This window comes from Orcinus orca, chromosome 12, assembly GCF_937001465.1.
Source record: "Orcinus orca chromosome 12, mOrcOrc1.1, whole genome shotgun sequence".
In the NCBI taxonomy this organism is placed as follows: Eukaryota; Metazoa; Chordata; class Mammalia; order Artiodactyla; family Delphinidae; genus Orcinus; species Orcinus orca.
This window is the reverse complement of record NC_064570.1, coordinates 25,441,979-25,461,625: the sequence shown is the minus strand read 5'-3', so window position 1 is coordinate 25,461,625 and position 19,647 is coordinate 25,441,979. Positions and strand designations below refer to the sequence as shown.

General features: G+C 40.7%; 1 protein-coding gene across 1 annotated transcript in view; it reads left to right on the top strand.

The window, feature by feature from the left end:
• The first annotated feature begins 12,057 nt into the window (after nucleotides 1-12,057).
• Nucleotides 12,058-19,647, top strand: part of ARFGEF3 (ARFGEF family member 3) — a 312,275-nt gene continuing 304,685 nt past the window's right edge. Inside the window, exons 1-2 of the mRNA XM_049695570.1 lie at nucleotides 12,058-12,243; nucleotides 19,562-19,627. The gene's annotated coding sequence lies outside the window, so the exon portion shown is untranslated. The remainder of the gene's footprint in view (nucleotides 12,244-19,561; nucleotides 19,628-19,647) is intronic.

The window sequence follows — 19,647 nt, the reverse complement described above, 5'->3', positions numbered from 1 at the left end:
GGAAGAACCTACAACCAAGATTACTCAACCCGGCAAGGATCTCATGCAGATTCAATGGAGAAATCCAAAGCTTTACAGACAAGCAAAAGCTAAGAGAATTCAGCACCACCAAACCAGCTCTACAACAAATGCTAAAGGAACTTCTCTAAGTGGGAAACACAAGAGAAGAAAAGGATCTACAAAAGCAAACCCAAAACAATTAAGAAAATGGTAATAGGAACACACATATGGATAATTACTGTAAATGTAAATGGATTAAATGCTCCAACCAAAAGACTTAGGCTTGCTGAATGGATACAAAAACAAGACTCAGGGCTTCGCTGGTGGTGCAGTGGTTGAGAGTCTGCCTGCCAATGCAGGGGACACGGGTTCATGCCCCAGTCCGGGAGGATCCCACATGCCACGGAGCGGCTGGGCCCGTGGGCCATGGCCACTGGGCCTCCACATCTGGGGCCTGTGCTCCACAACGGGAGAGGCCACAACAGTGAGAGGCCAGCATACCACAAAAAACAAAAAACAAAAAAAAAAACCATATATATGCTGTCTACAAGAGACCCACTTCAGACCTAGGGACACATACAGACTGAAAGTGAGAGGATGGAAAAGGATATTACATGCAAATGGATATCAAAAGAAAGCTGGAATAACAATACTCATATCAGATAAAATAGACTTTAAAATAAAGAATGTTACAAGAGACAAGGAAGGACACTACATAATGATCAAGGGATCAATCCAAGAAGAAGATATAACAATTATAAATATATATGCATCCACCATAGGAGCACCTCAATACATAAGGCAACTGCTAACAGCTATAAAAGAGGAAATCGACAGTAACACAATAGTAGTGGGGGACTTTAACACCTCACTTACACCATTGGACAGATCATTCAAAATGAAAATAAATAAGGAAACAGAAGCTTTAAATGACACAATAGACCAGATAGATTCAATTGATATTTATAGGACATTCCATCCAAAACCAGCAGATTACACTTTCTTCTCAAGTGTGCATGGAACATTCTCCAGGATAGATCACATCTTGGGTCACAAATCAAGCCTCAGTAAATTAAGAAAATTGAAATCATATCAAGCATCTTTTCTCGCCACAGCATTATGAGATTCTAAATGAATTACAGGGGAAAAAAACGTAAAAAACACAAACACATGGAGGCCAAACAATACATTACTAAATAACCAAGAGATCACTGAAGAAATCAAAGAGGAAATCAAAAAATACCTAGAGACAAATGGCAATGAAAACATGACGATCCAAAACCTATGGGATGCAGCAAAAGCAGTTCTAAGAGGGAAGTTTATAGCTATACAAGGCTACCTGAAGAAACAAGAACAATCTCAAATAAACAATCTAACACTACACCTAAAAGCACTAGAGAAAGAAAAACACAACCCAATGTTAGCAGAAGGAAAGAAATTATAAAGATCAGAGCAGAAATAAATGAAATCGAAACAAAGAAAACAATAGCAAAGATCAGTAAAACTAAAAGCTGCTTCTTTGAGAAGATAAACAAAATTGCTAAACCATTAGCCAGACTCATCAAGAAACAGGAGAGGACTCAAATCAATAAAATTAGAAATGAAAATGGAGAAGTTACAACAGACACCACAGAAATGCAAAGCATCCTAAGAGACAAGCAACTCTATGCCAATAAAATGGACAACCTGGAAGAAATGGACAAATTCTTAGAAAGGTATAACCTTCCAAGACTGAACCAGGAAGAAATAGAAAATATGACCAGAGCAATCACAAGTAGTGAAATTGAAACTGTGATTAAAAATCTTCCAACAAACAAAAGTCCAGGACGAGATGGCTTCACAGGTGAATTATATCAAACATTTAGAGAAGAGCTAACACCTATCCTTCTCAAACTCTTCCAAAAAATTGCAGAGGGAGGAACACTCCCAAACTCATTCTATGAGGCCACCATCACCCTGATACCAATACCAGACAAAGATACTACAAAAAAAGAAAATTACACACCAATATTACTCATGAATATAGGTGTAAAAATCCTCAACAAAATACTAGCAAAGAGAATCCAACAACACATTAAAAGGATCATACACCATGATCAAGTAGAATTTATCCCAGGAATGCAAGGATTCTTCAATATACGCAAGTCAATCAATGTGATAAACCATATTAACATTGAAGAATAAAAACCATATGATCATCTCAATAGATGCAGAAAGAGCTTTTGACAAAATTCAACACCTATTTATGATAAAAACTCTCCAGAAAGTGGGCATAGAGGGAACCTACCTCAACAGAATAAAGGCCGTATACGACAAACCCACAGCAAACATCATTCTCAATGGTGAAAAACTGAAAACATTTCCTCTAAGATCAGGAACAAGACAATGATGTCCACTCTAACCACTACTATTCAACATAGTTTTGGAAGTCCTAGCCACAGCAATCAGAGAAGAAAAAGGAATAAAAGGAATACAAATTGGAAAAGAAGAAGTAAAACTGTCACTGTTTGCAGATGACATGATACTATACATAGAGAATCCTAAAGATGCCACCAGAAAACTACTAGAGCTAATCAATGAATTTGGTAAATTTGCAGGATACAAAATTAATGCACAGAAATCTCTTGCATTCCTATACCCGAATGATGAAAAATCTGAAAGAGAAATTAAGGAAACACTTCCATTTACCATTGCAACAAAAACAATAAAATACCTAGGAACAAACCTACCTAGAGAGACAAAAGACATGTATGCAGAAAACTATAAGACACTGATGAAAGAAATTAAAGATGATACCAACAGATGGAGAGATGTACCATGTTCTTGGATTGGAAGAATCAATATTGTGAAAATGACTATACTACCCAAAGCAATCTACAGAGTCAATGCAATCCCTATCAAATTACCAATGGCATTTTTTATGGAGCTAGATCAAAAAATCTTAAAATTTGTATGGAGACACAAAAGACCCCGAATAGCCAAAGCAATCTTGAGGGGAAAAAAACGGAGCTGGAGGAATCAGACTCCCTGACTTCAGACTATACTACAAAGCTACAGTAATCAAGACAATATGGTACTGGCACAACAACAGAAACATAAATCAATGGAACAGGATAGAAAGCCCAGAGATAAACCCACGTACCTATGGTCAACTAATCTGTGACAAAGGAGGCAAGGATATACAATGGAGAAAAGACAGTCTCTTCAATAAGTGGTGCTGGGAAAACTGGACAGCTACATGTAAAAGAATGAAATATGAACACTCCCTAACACCATACACAAAAAATAAACTCAAAATGGATTAGAGATCTAAATGTAAGACCGGACACTATAAAACTCTTAGAGGAAAACTTAGGAAGAACACTCTTTGACATAAATCACAGCAAGATCTTTTTTGAGCCACCTCCTAGAGTAATGGAAATAAAAACAAAATTAAACAAATGGGACCTAATGAAACTTAAAAGCTCTTGCACAGCAAAGGAAACCATAAACAAGACAAAAAGACAGCCCTCAGAATGGGAGAAAATATTTGCCAACGAATCAACGGACAAAGGATTAATCTCCAAAATATATAAACAGCTCATGCAGCTCAATATTAATAAAACATACAACCCAATCCAAAAATGGGCAGAAGACCTAAATAGACATTTCTCCAAAGAAGACATACAGATGGCCAAGAAGCACATGAAAAGCTGCTGAACACCACTAATTATTAGAGAAATGCAAATCAAAACTACAATGAGGTATCACCTCACACCTGTTAGAATGGGCATCATCAGAAAATCTACAAACAACAAATGCTGGAGAGGGTGTGGAGAAAAGCGAACCCTCTTGCACTGTTGGTGGGAATGTAAATTGATACAGCCACTATGGAGAACAGTATGGAGGTTCCTTAAAAAACTAAAAATAGAATTACCATATGATCCAGCAATCCCACTACTGGACATATACCCAGAGAAAACCATTATTCAAAAAGACACATGCACCCCAGTGTTCATTGCAGCACTATTTACAATAGCCAGGTCATGGAAGCAACCTAAATGCCCATCTACTGATGAATGGATAAAGAAGATGTGGTACATATATACAATGGAACATTACTAGCCATAAAAAGGAAAGAAGTTGGGTCATTTGTTGAGACGTGGATGGATCTAGAGACTGTCATACAGAGTGAAGTAAGTCAGAAAGAGAAAAACAAATATCGTATATTAATGCATATATGTGGAACCTAGAAAAATGGTACAGATGAACCGGTTTGAAGGGCAGAAATTGAGGCACAAATGTAGAGAGCAGACGTATGGACATCAAGAGAGGAAAGTGGAGGGGGGGTGTGGGTGTGGGTTGATGAATTGGGCGATTGGGATTGACATGTATACACTGCTGTGTATAAAATTGATGACTAATAACCTGCTGTATAAATAAATTTTAAAAATTTAAAAATTAAAAAAAAAAAAGAATTTCCTAGGTTTCAAACAGAGTGCATTTGGAGTTGTTGCTCCAGTTACAGACTCACCTGTAGTGGTTTCTCCAGTTATACTCTTGTTTTGTGTCCTCTGCGTGGCGCTAGCCTGTCTCCAGGTGGCGCCAGAGTACAGAAGATGTCTACCAACGTGGGCAGCAAGTTGAATCAAAATGGTACGTGATAACACATATATAGCAAAATACTAATTGTAGAATCTAGGTTATAGGTATATGGGTGTTCACTGTACAATTTTTAACTTTTCTGTATGTTTGAAATTTTTTATAATAAAACATTGGGGAGAAAAAAATGGGTTTTCCTGACAAAAGGGCTGTGTGTAAAGTGCAGTTACCTACATAGAGATGTAAATTGTGGTTTATTCATCTCTGTATTATTTTTATCATCTTTAAAATTTTCATTTTATATATTCAGTACTTTGGCTCTTTAATGAAATTTTAAGAGTAAGGAATTGTGAATTGTGATGTTTTCCTGACAATAACTTCCTTTAGTACTGGCTATTCACATACATATGTCTTACAGTCCAAGCTAAAATACAGACTCCTTGAGGGCAGGTTCCATTCCTCTTTGTATATTTTCCCAGCTCCTAGCTAAATATACTAAGTGCCCAGGAAACCCCTGATTAATTTTTTATTTATTTATTTAATTTTATTTATTTATTTGCTGTGTTGAGTCTTCGTTGCTGTGCGTGGGCTTTCTCTAGTTGCGGTGAGAGGGGGCTACTCATCGTTGCAGTGCGCGGGTTTCTCATTGCGGTGGCTTCTCTTGTTGCGGAGCACGGGCTCTAGGCTTGTGGGCTTCAGTAGTTGCGGCTCGCAGGCACTAGAGCGCAGGCTCAGTAGTTGTGGCGCATGGGCTTAGTTGCTCCGCGTCATGTGGGATCTTCCTGGACTAGGGCTCGAACCCGTGTCTCAACGACTGCGCCACCAGGGAAGCCCCCTGATTAACTTTAAATGATGCAGAGAAGTAGCACAGTTTAAAACTGAAAAGCCAGGGGCTTAGTGATTATTGAGATTTTAGCACAGTGAAATACAGAGGAGAGGTTCCTTAATGAATTTGAAATGTGTAGATGGAATTGTCTAATTAAGAATGCCCTTGACGTCTTGGTGGTCCTTGTATTTCATTTTAAAATGCCATTGTATAGCAATAATGTCTCTTCCGCACTTCTAGGAGCCCACTTTCTAATTGCTAGGAAAAATCCAGAAACGTGTAGATGTACATCGCACATGTTACACCTCGACAGTGCCTAGTGATGAGCAGATCCTCAATATTTAGTATATGAATGAATGAAAGAATGAATGATGAACAGCTAGAGAAAGTCTTCAGTGGTAGTTTGAACTAGGGAGTTAAGTTCTTAAACAAGTTGCCAAGCATCTTCCCTTATGAATTGTTATATATATACTAATCTAATTTTTGTATTTCTGAATTCTTATGTTACCAAATGTGGCTCTTTCTATTACATTACATTCTATTACATTTACCCCAAAGTTACACACTCTCTACTCTCATGTGGTTCATATTTTCTCAAAGGTCATACAATTAATGAGACTTTGGAAGAATTCAGGCCTACTACTTAAAGAATAATTTTTACTATATATTGGAGTGTATCATAAAATGTTCACAGTTTAACAAATTATGCAAACATATAAATTACACTGTATGTGGAACTGTATTTAAACATATTGTATCTGACCAAGTGCATTTAGAAAAATCTATGACATATTCCTTTATGTTGAGCATATTCTCTTAACTCATGAAATCCCTGAAGGATGATTGGCTACTGGCCAGCTAGGGCATGAAGTTAATCAAATAAAAACCTATGAATCAGACCCACATTAGCTAAGTTTTTCTTTCTATAGCAACTTCAGATTTACGCTGTGTTCAGCAAATACGGATCCAGTTGCCTTCAAATGCTAACTATCCTCTGGGATGGGACCCTAAGAAGCACTGGTGACCATGGTCACACAGGTTCAAAAATGAAAGAAAATTAGCCCTGAAATTTGGGGTGGGGTGGGAACAGTAATGGAATGCCTTATACGTGAAATTCCATCGGGTGGGACCCTTGGGAAGGCATTGATTGCTCCTGGAGAGAAATGCATCGTAATGAGAGGAATGAAGAGGCTGTTCAGAGTCATTTTGTCTTCAAATATAACAACAGTACTCTTATTTGCACTAGTTTCAGCAAATGCCTGAATAATGGAGTCAAATTCAGGTAGAATCATATAAAAGGATCTAGAGAATATATTCTCTAACGAACCTTTGTGTAATTTGATATTTTAATATTACTTACAGTCTTTTATTACTGCTATATAAAAATATATACATATAAATATAGAGATCCATAGTCTTGCTTTTGAAAAAATATCCTGTTACTAAGTCCTGCTCAAAACAAAGACAGCCTCACAGGATTTTTCAAAAGACATATCTCCCACAAATCGTCTTGCTCCTCCCCAAGCAAGGATTACTACAAACCAAAAAAAAAAATAAACAGTCTTGAAAATGATGGGGAAAGACCGACACCCATTGGTGGAGGGGATTCCATTTCTTACTTTGTAGTGATGGGTGAGATCATTGTGTACATTGTGGGTATTTCCTCTAGAAGAGCCGTCCCCAACCTTTTTGGCACCAGGGACCGGTTTCATGGAGGACAGTCTTTCCACGGACCCAGGATGGGGTGGGGGTGGGGCGGGGGGATGGCTTCGGGATGATTCAAGCGCTTTACATTTATTGTGCACTTTATTTCTATTATTACTACATCAGCCCCACCTCAGATCAGCAGGCATTAGACCCCGGGGGTTGGGGACCCCTGCTCTAGAAAATATGGTTTTTATTTAAGGCTCAGGGCCACTGAAAGTCTGATTAGTCACAAAAAAAGTACATTCTTCACCTGAAAGATTTTTTTAATTGATCATTAGAATTCAAGTGTAAATACAGAAGTTCCCAGAGAACATGAGAAACTGCAGTTTTCTTCCTTCTCTAGACTCTTGTGCTGTTTTTTTGACACACACCCCAGCTCCCACTGCAGCCTTGTTCTCAACCTTGCCCTTTTCTCAGTAGGTACAGACAGTGGATCTCCAACTAGAAGATGTCCAGCCATTTTCAGGGTACCTGTTATAGAGGTAGAAGACTGACCCTGCCCTAGACCTATAGAGAGGGAAGTTCTGGGAGTGGGGCTGGAATCTTCATTTTAAATAAGCCACAAGCTCACCTCTGACCTGTGAATATACTAGCTAGAGCCCCGTTTTTCCTTGTACTCTGCATTCCTCTGTCAACTCCCCTTGACACAGGAAGGAGTGATTTACAGGGGCACTGCTCAAATTTTATTGCAAATTGACTCACATGGGAATCTTGTTCAAAATACAGATTTTGGTTCAGTTGGTCTACTTTGCATTTCAAATGAGTTCCCAGCTGATACTGATGCTGCTGGTCTAAGGACCACATTTTGAGTAGCAAGGATTTAACGCAGGAAATCTGTGACCTTTCCAGAATGCTCCTCCCCTCCCCCCACTTCATTCCCACTGGGGAAAATGCCCCTCCTTGGGCCTCTTTAAATTGTGGGTTTGCTTCTTCAGCAATAAACCCTGAAGGCTGAACAGGCATTTACAGTCCACTACTCTAATCAAATAAAATCCACAGCAAAATTAGCAATCATTTCACAATGTACCGTCAGTAATGTCCTGCATGGTAACTAGGCATAACTTCCAACAGGCCACATAATTGCCATAATTAATATTGCCTTAACACAAATGTCATCTTTAGAATTTCTCTTCTCATTTGATCACGTTCCTCCCAATACATAATCATGTTCTCACTTACCCAGTGATGTGAATAAAGCTTAAACTGTAGTATAGATGATTTTACGATGCCATTTTGTGTTGACGTGGAAAATAGTTTAGGAAAATAGGAAGGCTTTTGAAAGGTAAATCTTTAAAGAAGAAAGTAGAGTCAGAAAAAGTTTAAAATCAAGACTTCCCAGATTTATAATTTTTTTTTTTGGCTGCGTTGGGTCTTCATTGCTGCGTGCGGGTTTTCTCTAGCTGTGGCGAGTGGGGGCTACTCTTCATTGAGGTGCGCGGGTTCTAGGCGCACAGGCTTCAGTAGTTGTGGCACGCGAACTCAGTAGTTGTGGCTCGTGGGCTTTAGAGCACAGGCTCAGTAATTGTGGCACACGGGCTTAGTTGCTCCACAGCATGTGGAATCTTCCTGGACCAGGGATCAAACCCATGTGCCCTGCATTGACAGGTGGATTCTTAACCACTACTCCACGAGGAAAGTCCCAGATTTATAATCTTGTCTAGGCTGACTTTCTCTTCATGAGCCCATTGAACGACAAAGCTACATGCATGATAAATGGCTACTTGGAACATCTTCAGAAAGACGGGGAGTAAACAGATTTTGACACCTGCTGCTGACAGAGAGTAGGGAAGAGGACAAGGGTTGGTAAAAAAAAAAAAAAAGTATTGATGGTGAAACACCTATATGAAAAGAAACTTTGTTCAAATATAATTTATGTTTTACATGGATGTTTAAGGTTGGGAGGTGAGAAGGGAGAAAAGTGGTCTCAGAAACAAAGCTTCTAGGTTCTGCCTAGACCTACAGTGGATCAAGGGATGAAAGGATTCAGACACATCACTGCTGGGGAAGGAGACGTTTAAGTAACCAAAAAAAGAAATAAAATAGTAATCTTTATTTGTACTATTTTCTTCTCACGATTCTATTTCAGCTACTCTAGCCAGCAGATTAGAGCAAGAAGAAATGAATGATTTATCCATTTAAGGGTAGGAGAATATGCCACTTAAGCATATTGATTATTTTGAGCTAAAGGCAATTGAGAAGAAGTAGGTACAGGGAAGCTCTCTGCCCTCCCCCATTTGCCTAAAAGCAGGACATAAATCTGTGTCCCCGATTGCCCCCAGCCCCTCTTTACCAGGAAGGACAAGTTAATCACCAGAGACAACCCTAGACCCTTATCAGCTCAGACACAATACCTCAGGACCTGCGTAGCAAACTTTAACAACACTTACCTTCCATTAGTTCCCCCATAGCTTACCTTCCCCAGATTTGCTGCTCTAGAAGCTCAGAGTCCTTTTCCTTTGTCTTGACCCTTCTCTACAAATTTATTTTTCTTTTGTTTAGATGCTATATAAGCCCCAAGTTCTAACCACCTCTTTGAATTACTCATCTCTGAGTGCCCCGTGTGGATGCACACTGCGCAGGTTCATAAACTCGGATTTGTGGATTTGTTTTTCCCTCGTTAATCTGTCTTTTGTTGTCTGATTTGCAAGGCCCCAACTGGAGAACCTAACATGGGTAGATTTTTTTTCTCCCCTATATAACTGACTATAGAGAAACTAGGCCCGTGATATTTAACCAATGTAAGATATACTCTTAGAGAGATTCAACGAAGACCATCACACTATAAAATGACGTGCTAAAATACACCAAGAGATAATAGCTCTCACGATGTTTACATTGTGTATGGAGAACAGAAAGGTTGGAGAAAAGAAAATAGGAACAAAAGCCCAGAAACAATAGAGAAATACAATCATAAATTATTGGTCTTTTGATGGCAGGTGAACAGAATAGAAAGGCCATGTTTGCCCTTCTTGCAGCAGGCTGACTTATTCGGGTGGTTCTTGGACCTCTCTCTGGGTGCAGGTGAGACGGATATGATGACGTTTATAAGGCACTAGAAACCATTCATTAGAGTTAAGGCCTCATATTAGAAATTTCCCTCACTTCTATAATTTAGTCAGTGTCTAGATCTATTCCATTTATTGTCACGGAAACATTCTTTAGAAGTCTCTACTTAATTTTTTTTCCTGAACAGTATATTTTAATTCTTAAATTTATAATTTTCCATTCTCCCTAATCACAAGAAAGTTTTCAGATAAGAAAAACATGTTAAGAGGAATTTCTTGTTAAGTTATGCAGGGTGGCGTTTGAGCAACAACGTTTTGAGAGAAATCAAGTTAGAGCATTTGAAAGTGTTCCTCGCAGCCCATCTCCCCAGAGAGCCCCAAGGTGTGTACGCTTAGCAGGACTGTTCAGCTGCCCCGGTCCCAGGAAGAAATCCTGATAGGACTCCCACCTCGGTCGCGGTTGAGAGCAGCCCTCCAGCATCTTTATGCTTCCTTGGGCCAAGACCAATGATGCCTACTAGCTCTGAGTTTCTCTACAGCCCCTGCACCACTTTTTGAAGCAAGTGGCTCCCAGCTCTGCAAGGGTCCTCTCTGTCACTGGGATCTCCAGGTACCCATGACACCTTGCAAGTTTGCTGAATCAGTGTCTTTCCAGCCAGACATGTACATCACAGAGTGGTGGTAGTTTCATTCGAGTTAATGCTGCAAAAGATGACTAAGGGGTCCTATGGGAGAGGAATGGATTGGGTATTTTGTGGTGTGTCTTTATGGTGCAGGAAAGTCAGTCTGTGTTGCGTTAATACTTCTACTGGGATAGGATGGTAGTGTGCTTAGAAGCACAGATCCTGGAGATGGACCACTGGGGTTTCAATCCAGTTCAGCCATTTACTTACTGTATAATATTAGGAAAGCTACAATCCTCTCCCTATGGCTAGTGTCCTATCTATATCTGAGGTATGTACATACCATACATACTATATATATATATATATATATATATATATATATATAAAATTTTAAAAGTCAGTGTGTGGGATAGGGAGGGTGGTAGGGAGATGCAAGAGGGAGGAGATAAGGGGATATATGTATCCTGATGTATGGCTGATTCACTTTGTTATAAAGCAGAAACTAACACACCATTGTAAAGCAATTAAAGTCCAATAAAGATGTTAAAAAATAAAAAAATTAAAATTAAAAAAAGTCATTGTGATGTGTGGCAGCTATAGTGAGACTACCCTAGGATTGGGTGGGACTCGCTTTACTCAAATCAGATTCCGCCAGGGTAGTCAGATCTAGCAAATCACACAGCAGTTATGCCTCCAAAAGAGGACTTAACAACCTCAGGAGGCGGTAATTAAAGTCCCTGATTGCACAACATTATTCAGAGGTTCCCCACCTCCTTTAAGGAATCAGCATGCCTCTGTAGACCCAGCCCTAGAGGCAACCTGAAAGAGATTTGGCTAGATTTAAAAGAAATCAAGCAGTATGCAAAGAAACTCAGTAACAACTAAAACCGAAACCACGATTCTCCTCTCTCTTCTGTACTTCACTCGGGTCCCCCCGGAGGCAAGCCAAGCTGCACCATGTAAGGAGTCTAACCAAAGGCAGGACTAGAGCCAAAGGAGGGCCCCAAGATACCATTTGGTAGGAAGCTACAGGCCACAGGAAGAGCTTGCTTTTGACCGGTCGGTCTTAAGCGCGGCTGCGCATTGGAAACACCTGGGAAGTTTTTTAAAAATACTAACGTGGTGCTGGTGAACCAGCTCTTAAGGGGAGGACGAGGAGGGCAGATCTGTGATTTGTAGTATTTGCCAATTGCTATGGTAGAAATACCACATGGTGGCCGATTTTAAGCCACCAAGCTGATGTCCCTGAACAGAGCTGGGGAGAGAGAAGCACAGGCAGGATGAGCCAGCCCCAGCGCCCCAGTGAGGTGACAGGGCCTCACTGGAGATTCTGTTTTTCAGTGGTCAGGGGTGAAGCCTGGGCGGGAGGGACGTTGCAAATCAACCCCAGGTGATTGTGATGTGCGGCCATGTTTGAGCGCCAGCGACCCCCATCCAGGTAGCTATCTCTCAGGCACTCCTGCCCTCTCAGTTCCATCATCTGCTCTACGACTGTCAGGTCAGTACATTCCTTTTAGAATGATGTTGCCATTTTCGGATAGTGTGTTTTGGGGAAGCTTTTCCTTCTGCTCTCCCGTTCCAAGTTCCTCCCTGGCGGGTGTCGGGGGTGGGCATTGTCTCTAAAAGTAGTTCATTTATTCAAAAACATGTACTAAGTAATGTGTTCAAGGCACATGCTTGGCCCTCAAGAAACAAGGTTGAAAAACACGCTTAACTTCAAGAGGCTTAGAGTCTGGAGGGGGAGGGAAAGGAGTCAGACAGCGGCATCAGGAAGGAGCGCAGAGAAGGGGGATGGGTGCAGACACTGATTATGGGCGAATCCAGCAAGCTTTCCCAAACCCCTTGCCGCACCAGTATAGTGACCAGAAAACTAGACACTCTTTTCCCCGGCCTCCCTGAAGCTATGAGTGGTAATGAGACAGTTCTACCCGTGAGAGATATAAGCCAAAATCAACTGGGAGCTTCCAAAAAGGCTTTTGCTTTTTCTGTTAAAAAATAATATATATATATATATATATATATATATATATATATATATATATATATATATATGACTGGTACGGCCTGTCTTATTTTTATCTGGAGCCCAAGGCAGCTGCCAGAAGCTGCTACAATCATTTTGTAACCATGAAGTAAAAGCCAAGAGAATCACAGATAGACTAGCTCTAACCTCTACTGTTAAACAAATAACAGAAGCTTCCTTTATCTGTATGTATGCTTGTAAGTCAGGTTTTCTCTGACTAGCAGCTGACTGCAGTCTGGACTGCAAATGCGTACAGGTTCACACCCGCTCTGGAAGATGGGGATGCTTCCTAGAATCCGTAACAATGGAGCTCAGTCTTAGAGGATGGGACCGCTTATTAACGCAGGAAGAATGAGGAGAAAGGGGTCCTAAGCAGAGCCGTGTGAGCTGATACCTCCAGGCACACAAGAGCCTATGGCACATTTCGGCAAACCACAAGTAGCAGAGGATGACAGGACGGCAAGGGCACATCTGAGGACTTGGAGGAGGTGAAGCTGGAGAGGCAAGAAAACGCCAGACCATGCGGCATCTCTCGTGGTAACTGCTGGAATGAAAAACTTATCCTAAAGACAAAGGTTGACTTTTGAAGAATGTTAGGCTGAGAAGGTACATGATCAAATTTGTGTTTTTATAAGATAATACTGCCCTTCAATGCAGGATATTACTTCTAGGAATTTTTTATTCAACTCCTTAATTTATAACGGGGAAAAATCAGAAAAAATCTAAACGTCACCAGTAGGACATGGTAGAATAAATTATACCACCCTATGACAGTATCTTTGCAACCATATTTTTAGGGAATGTATTATTTACTAGTGACATTATAACTAAAGGAAAATGCACAATATATAACTATGTACCATGAAAATCTCAATTTTTCGGGAAAAAACATGGAGAAAAAGACTAGAAAAAGAAATAAAATAGTAATTACAGTTCTTGCCAGGTAGTAAAAATATCACAGACTTTTATTTTCTTCTTTTATAATTTTTCCAAATTTTCTAAATAAACATTTTTATAATCGGGGGGAAATACATTACCTAGAACATAAAAATGTCAGCTGGAGGAACCAGACTAGAAGCAGAAAAGTCAGTTTGTTGGTATTTACAGTTCATTCAGTTTCTGAGTCTTTGTACATAGCAAGCCAGAGGTGGAAAACAGTATCCTTAGAAATTCTCTGGACCTTGATTCCCTCCCAATCGCCTCCTATGGTCCCCTTCAAGATTTCTTGAATCTCCAGAACCTCTTCCTGTCATCTGCACTCCCAGTACTCCTCAGTGATTTTGGACTTTGCTATCTTCTGGAGTTCCAGTTTTTCCACAATACTGGGTGAGCCTCCATTCTCTTTGGGGATAAGAATTCTTATAGTTTTTTAATATCCCCAGGAAGAACAATGTGATCACACGTCTGTGTGGATGCCTTAGAGTTTTTGCTCTGACCACGGCTTTTGCCTAATGCAACCCAGGACAGCCACGGTTCATACCATGAGACTCTTAACCTACCAATGGATGGTAGTAATTGGACTATGGTGAACTAGCTTGGGCACCTACTCAAGGGCAGTTCATCAGTGGGCTGGCATTTTGAAACTAAGCCAATCAGGCTCTTCCCTTGAGGACTTGAATTGGGAAGGACAGAGAGTAGCAGGCAGTTGGCAGCAGGAGCTAAAGTTGATGGGACACATAGAGGAAGCCAGGAGGGAAGGCTGCAGTCATGTTAAGTCATGGCCAACCAGTCATGAGATAGCAGAAACTATGAGCTGGCAGAGTTAATGATGTAGGGAAAAGGTATGCAGGGTAGAGAGGAAAGGTGAGTTGCAGTGAGAATTGAACAGAGCTAAACCCTCAGAAAATAGCGTGGAAGAGAGTCAGAGCAAAGGTTCAGTCACTCCAGCTGTTGAGGGTCTTAAACGTTGCTGCCTTACCAGATGCTGGCTGATCTGGTGTTTCTTATTTTTTTACTTTGGTTCATCTCCCTAGGTTCCATGTGTTTCCTTATAATAATAAACCCACCCTACTCCCCCATCTTACTTTATACTTAGACTTATGTTATGGAAGTCTCCATTTCTTAAAATCAGAAGGGCTAAATTTGAATTGTGATTGATCCATTTACTTATTTATTGAATTGTGTATCCACTTGTTAAATCTTTCATATATTCTACACAATATTTAAAATTGTGCCAGTATTCTGTGCGCTAGGGACAAGAAGATATGTGATTCGATACTTGTCCTTAATGCTTATTCTGTATATGGCCCTCATGGTGGTGATAGATCATAAATTTGAGAGATATAGAGGATAGATGGATATGATTGAATATAGGGTATGGATGAAGGAAGGTATAAGGGAAAGGCAGAAGAGATATTTTAAATTATGTTTCAGGTCTCTGCCTCGGTCATTGAGAGAATGACAGTGCTGTTCTCCAAAATAAGGAATTCTAGAATAATGAACATTGAGTTTAAGGACATCCAGGTCTGGTTATCTAATATGCAGCAGTGGAAAGAGATCACAACTTAAGCATAGAGTTGGATCTATGGCTTTTACAATGAAGAGAAGGCTGAGAACAGAACTCTGGGCAATACTTAAGGGGAGGCAGAGAATGAGGTTTCCAGGAAGGGGGCCACATATGAGTGATCCATTAGTAGGAGAACCAGGAGATGAATATGTCATGGATGCTAAAGAGTGGTAGATCATTTCAAGCAGGAGGACATAATCAACAGTGCAAATGCCACAGACACATTGAGAAAGATATGGACTGAAAGATGCCCATTATGTTGGTAATATAGAAGTTCCTGGTGACCTAGATGAGAGGGCTTAGTGAGAAAACCGCTAAGAAACTAATGAGCTGAGGGTCAAACAGTAAGCATGAATTATGCATTCGGTTAGCTAGACTCTAACAGGGAAGAGAGAGGCAGAGGAACACCCCAAGAAGAAGATGTGAGGGGATGTAGAGTCAGGAATTAATGGAGCCCACCCATTGGTCTTTACCCTTTTTAACGTAAGGTGGGAAAGTTTAACTCTCTTGGGTTCCAGCTGAGTATCCACACAGATCTGCTCCTCTGTGTTCTGGGCGCCTCCCAATTCTTCCAAGTCCATTGAGAACGACCGCATGAGGCTGGATGCAGCCTCTTCTGCCCAGGCTCCTCTTCCTTCAAGACTAGAAGAGAACCACCCCCTCTTTCAACTTATACCCTACCTCTTAGGTCTTCCCAGCTGTTCCACATCTGACTATAGGGGTGTATATGCCATTCTCTTCTAAAGGACTGGAGAAATGAAGTGGGGATTATATAGCGTAGGAGGAAACTGAAAGCTGTGCTCAAAAATGTGGTTTAGGAAGAAGGAAAGCAGGTGTGGCCAGGATTGGGTGTGGGCCTTCCAAGTCAGATCCCCTCTGGGGTTCCCCACGCCTGTTGGCACCTATTCACACGTCTCCCAAAACAAACATTAACTCTCAAAGGATAGACTTACAAAGGGGAATAAAATACATTGTTAACGCTTTCATAAGTTTCCAGAATCCTCTCTGCTTGGATTCAATAAGACACAATGTTATAATCCCTTAGTTACACTAGAGAAATTTTGAGCTGAGATACTTAAAAAGAACTCAGACTTGGGTGGGATTCTCCTTAGTTTCTATATGGGGGAAGGGAAGGGAATGCTTAATGCCAAGCTTGGCTCCCCTGCTAGGAGGGACAGGAATGGATGATAAATGGAGTCTAGTTCCTGAGTAAGGAGAAGGGGTGGGACTCTGGGGGCATAGGAGGGCATAGTTCACCTTCTGGAAGAGAAAGTTGAAAGGATTGGGGGCAGGTGCAGATACATTTGTAGATGTGGAACAGGACAAGACAGAGTTCTCATTCATGGTTCTGTTTTCATAGTAAATTATAAGCAAAATCTGCTGGCACTAAGAGTTGAGGAGATGGGAACTACTGCTACTACTAATAGCAAATCCGTATATTGGGAACTGAAGCGGGGCCAGCTCCTTTATATGCACTTTCTTATTGAGCCCCCATCACAGCCTTCTGAAGTATGATTAACCCTTAAATATAAGTTTGCTAATAGAGGGCTTGTTTTGTGTCTTAGCTATTTCCCAGCATTGCTGAAAACTTGGGAAATGCAATATTCCACTGAATACCAATGAAAGTTACATGAAAAGGTGTACAAATAGACGTGCTATTCTACAGCTGAAGTAATCTATTGATAGGCAAATTTTACTTCCCTGGTCATTTCCTAGCATTCCATAGAGACCCTGGCTTCTAGGATTACAATTATATTAATGTCCAAGAAGCCTTCATAAAAATGAATTTTAAGTTGTAAGGATCTTTACAATTTAATCTTCTGGTTCCTGATCATGAGACCAGCTGGGGAGGAACTTGTCAAAGGCCTTCAGGAGTACTAAATTATTGAAATTTATCAGATATCAGGTGTTAGAGAAAGGGAAAAATGTAAAGTCACACCTTTTAGTGTCCTGTCTTTAGACTACCACATCAAAAGACTTGGAATTCTGTTCAACTGAACAGCAACATATGAGCATTAGGCTTATCTTCAGGGCTTTCATATCAAGATGACTCAAATGAACTCAATGGCCATAAGGAGTTTACAATCAGTCAGAGGAAGAAAAACACCACACAGATAATGGTTTCATAGACTTTATGGCGGATGCAGCCTTGGGATAGGCCTAAAAGAATGAGTAGGATTTCACAAGGTAAAGATAAGAAGGAAAGAACATCAGACCAAGTGACCAACAAGATACAGATGTCAAAGATTCAGGGTATCTGAGGAAAGACTTAGTAGTCCAGTTTGTATAGAGCAGTGGTTTTCGGAATGTGGTTCCTGGACCATCAACTTCAGCATCACTTGGGAACTTGTTAGAAAGACAGATTCTCAGGTCTCAATATAGAGTCACCATATGACCCGGCAATTCCTCACCTAGCTCTATATTCCAAGATCATTGAAAACACAAAAATGTATACAGGAATGTTTATAGCAGCATTATTCATAATAGGCAAAAAGTGGAAACAACCTAAATTTCTATCAGTTGACTAATGGATAAATAAAATGTGCTATATCCATACAGTGAAATGTTATTCAGCCATAAAAAGAACTGAAATACTGGTCCATGTTACAACATGGATGAACCTTGAAAGCATTGTGTTAAGTGAAAGAAGCCAGTCACATATTATATGATTCCATTTATATGAAATGTCCAGAACAGGCAAATTTACAGAGACAGAAGGTAGGTTGGTGGTTTCCAGAGACTGGGGAAAAGGGGGGAATAATGAGTGGCTGCTAATGGGTTTCTTTTAGGGTAATGAAAATTTTCTAGAATTAGATAGTGTTAAAGGTTGCACAACCTTGTGAATATACTAAAAACCACTGAATTGTGTACTTTTAAAGGGTGACTATTATAATATGTGCATTATATCTCAAAGAAAAAAAGAAAAAACATGATCAGGTCTCACTCCAGTCCTATCGAATCATAAACTCTGGGATGGGACTCAGCACCCTGTGTTCTATCCGATGCACATGAGTGTGATTCTGATGCACACTCATGTTTGAGAACCACCTGGCTAGACCAGGGCAGCTCAGTCTGAGCTGGATATTATTCTCACCTGTGGAAATTCAAAAGGTATCCATTTCCTACACCCCAGGCTTAGAGATTCTGATTAACTGGCCAGGGAATCAGTGTTTTTTGAAAGCTACTCATGTGACTCTCCTGTGCATCACAGTTGAGAACCCCTGACCTGGGACGTAACTACTGCTAGGCTTAGGTGGATTAATGAGTGGTGGTGTAGATGATACTAGAGAGAGGGGCTGGGGCCTCCCTGTAGATGGCCTTGAAAAACAACCTTGAGGGAAGCCGATTTTTAGATCTTCATGGGAAGGTTATCCTGGCAAAAGTGGGGGAGGAAGATTGGTATGTGTAGGCACTGAGGGTCATGAAGTCAGTTAGAAAACTTGGAAAGGCAAGAGGAATCAAGGGTCGAGTGCAGAACTGGGCTAGTAGAATTAAAGGAAGGAGTAAGTGAGAAAAACAAGACGACAGATAGACAGGATGTGAAATCTAATGAGATAGAGGGTGGGGAAGGAGGGACAGGAGGTGAAGTCGTCCTCGGAGCTTTAAGTGTGGGTGACTGGATAAAGGTAATGTGTTAAAATACGTAAGGAAATCAGATGCTTCTGCTGCTGATCTTGATGTGGAGGAATGAAAAGTAGAGGACTGGGGGAAAGGTCAGAGAGCAAAGTTGTAGATAAAGATAAGGAGCAGATAGTCCATGATGCTCCTACTTCAAAAATAAAACAAGAGGGCTTCCCTGGTGGCGCAGTGGTTGAGAGTCCGCCTGCCGATGCAGGGGACACTGGTTCGTGCCCCAGTCCGGGAAGATCCCACATGCCGTGGAGCAGCTGGGCCTGTGAGCCATGGCCGCTGAGCCTGCGCATCTAGAGCCTGTGCTCCGCAGCGGGAGAGGCCACAACAGTGAGAGGCCCGCATACCGCAAAAAAAAAAAAAAAAAAAAACAAGAGCTGCCACTATTCTAGGAGCAAATCGTTTTCAGTAACATCTTTCTAAAATTAGCATTGCAAGTATATTTAGTCAGTTATTGGACCTTTTATTAGTCTCCCATTGCTGCCATAACAAATTACCTCCAATTTAGTAGCTTAAAAGCAATGCAACTGTATTATCCTGCAGTTTTGTAGGTTAGATGTCTGACATGGGTCTCACTGGGCTAAAATTAAGGTGCTGGCAGGGCTACACTCCTATCTGTAAGGTCTGAGAGAGAATCCATTTCCTTGTCTTTTCTAGCTTCTAGAGGCCGCCTGTATACCTGGGCTCGTGGGCCCCCTCCCTCCATTTTCAAGGCCAGCAATGGTGAGTCCAGTTTTTTCATA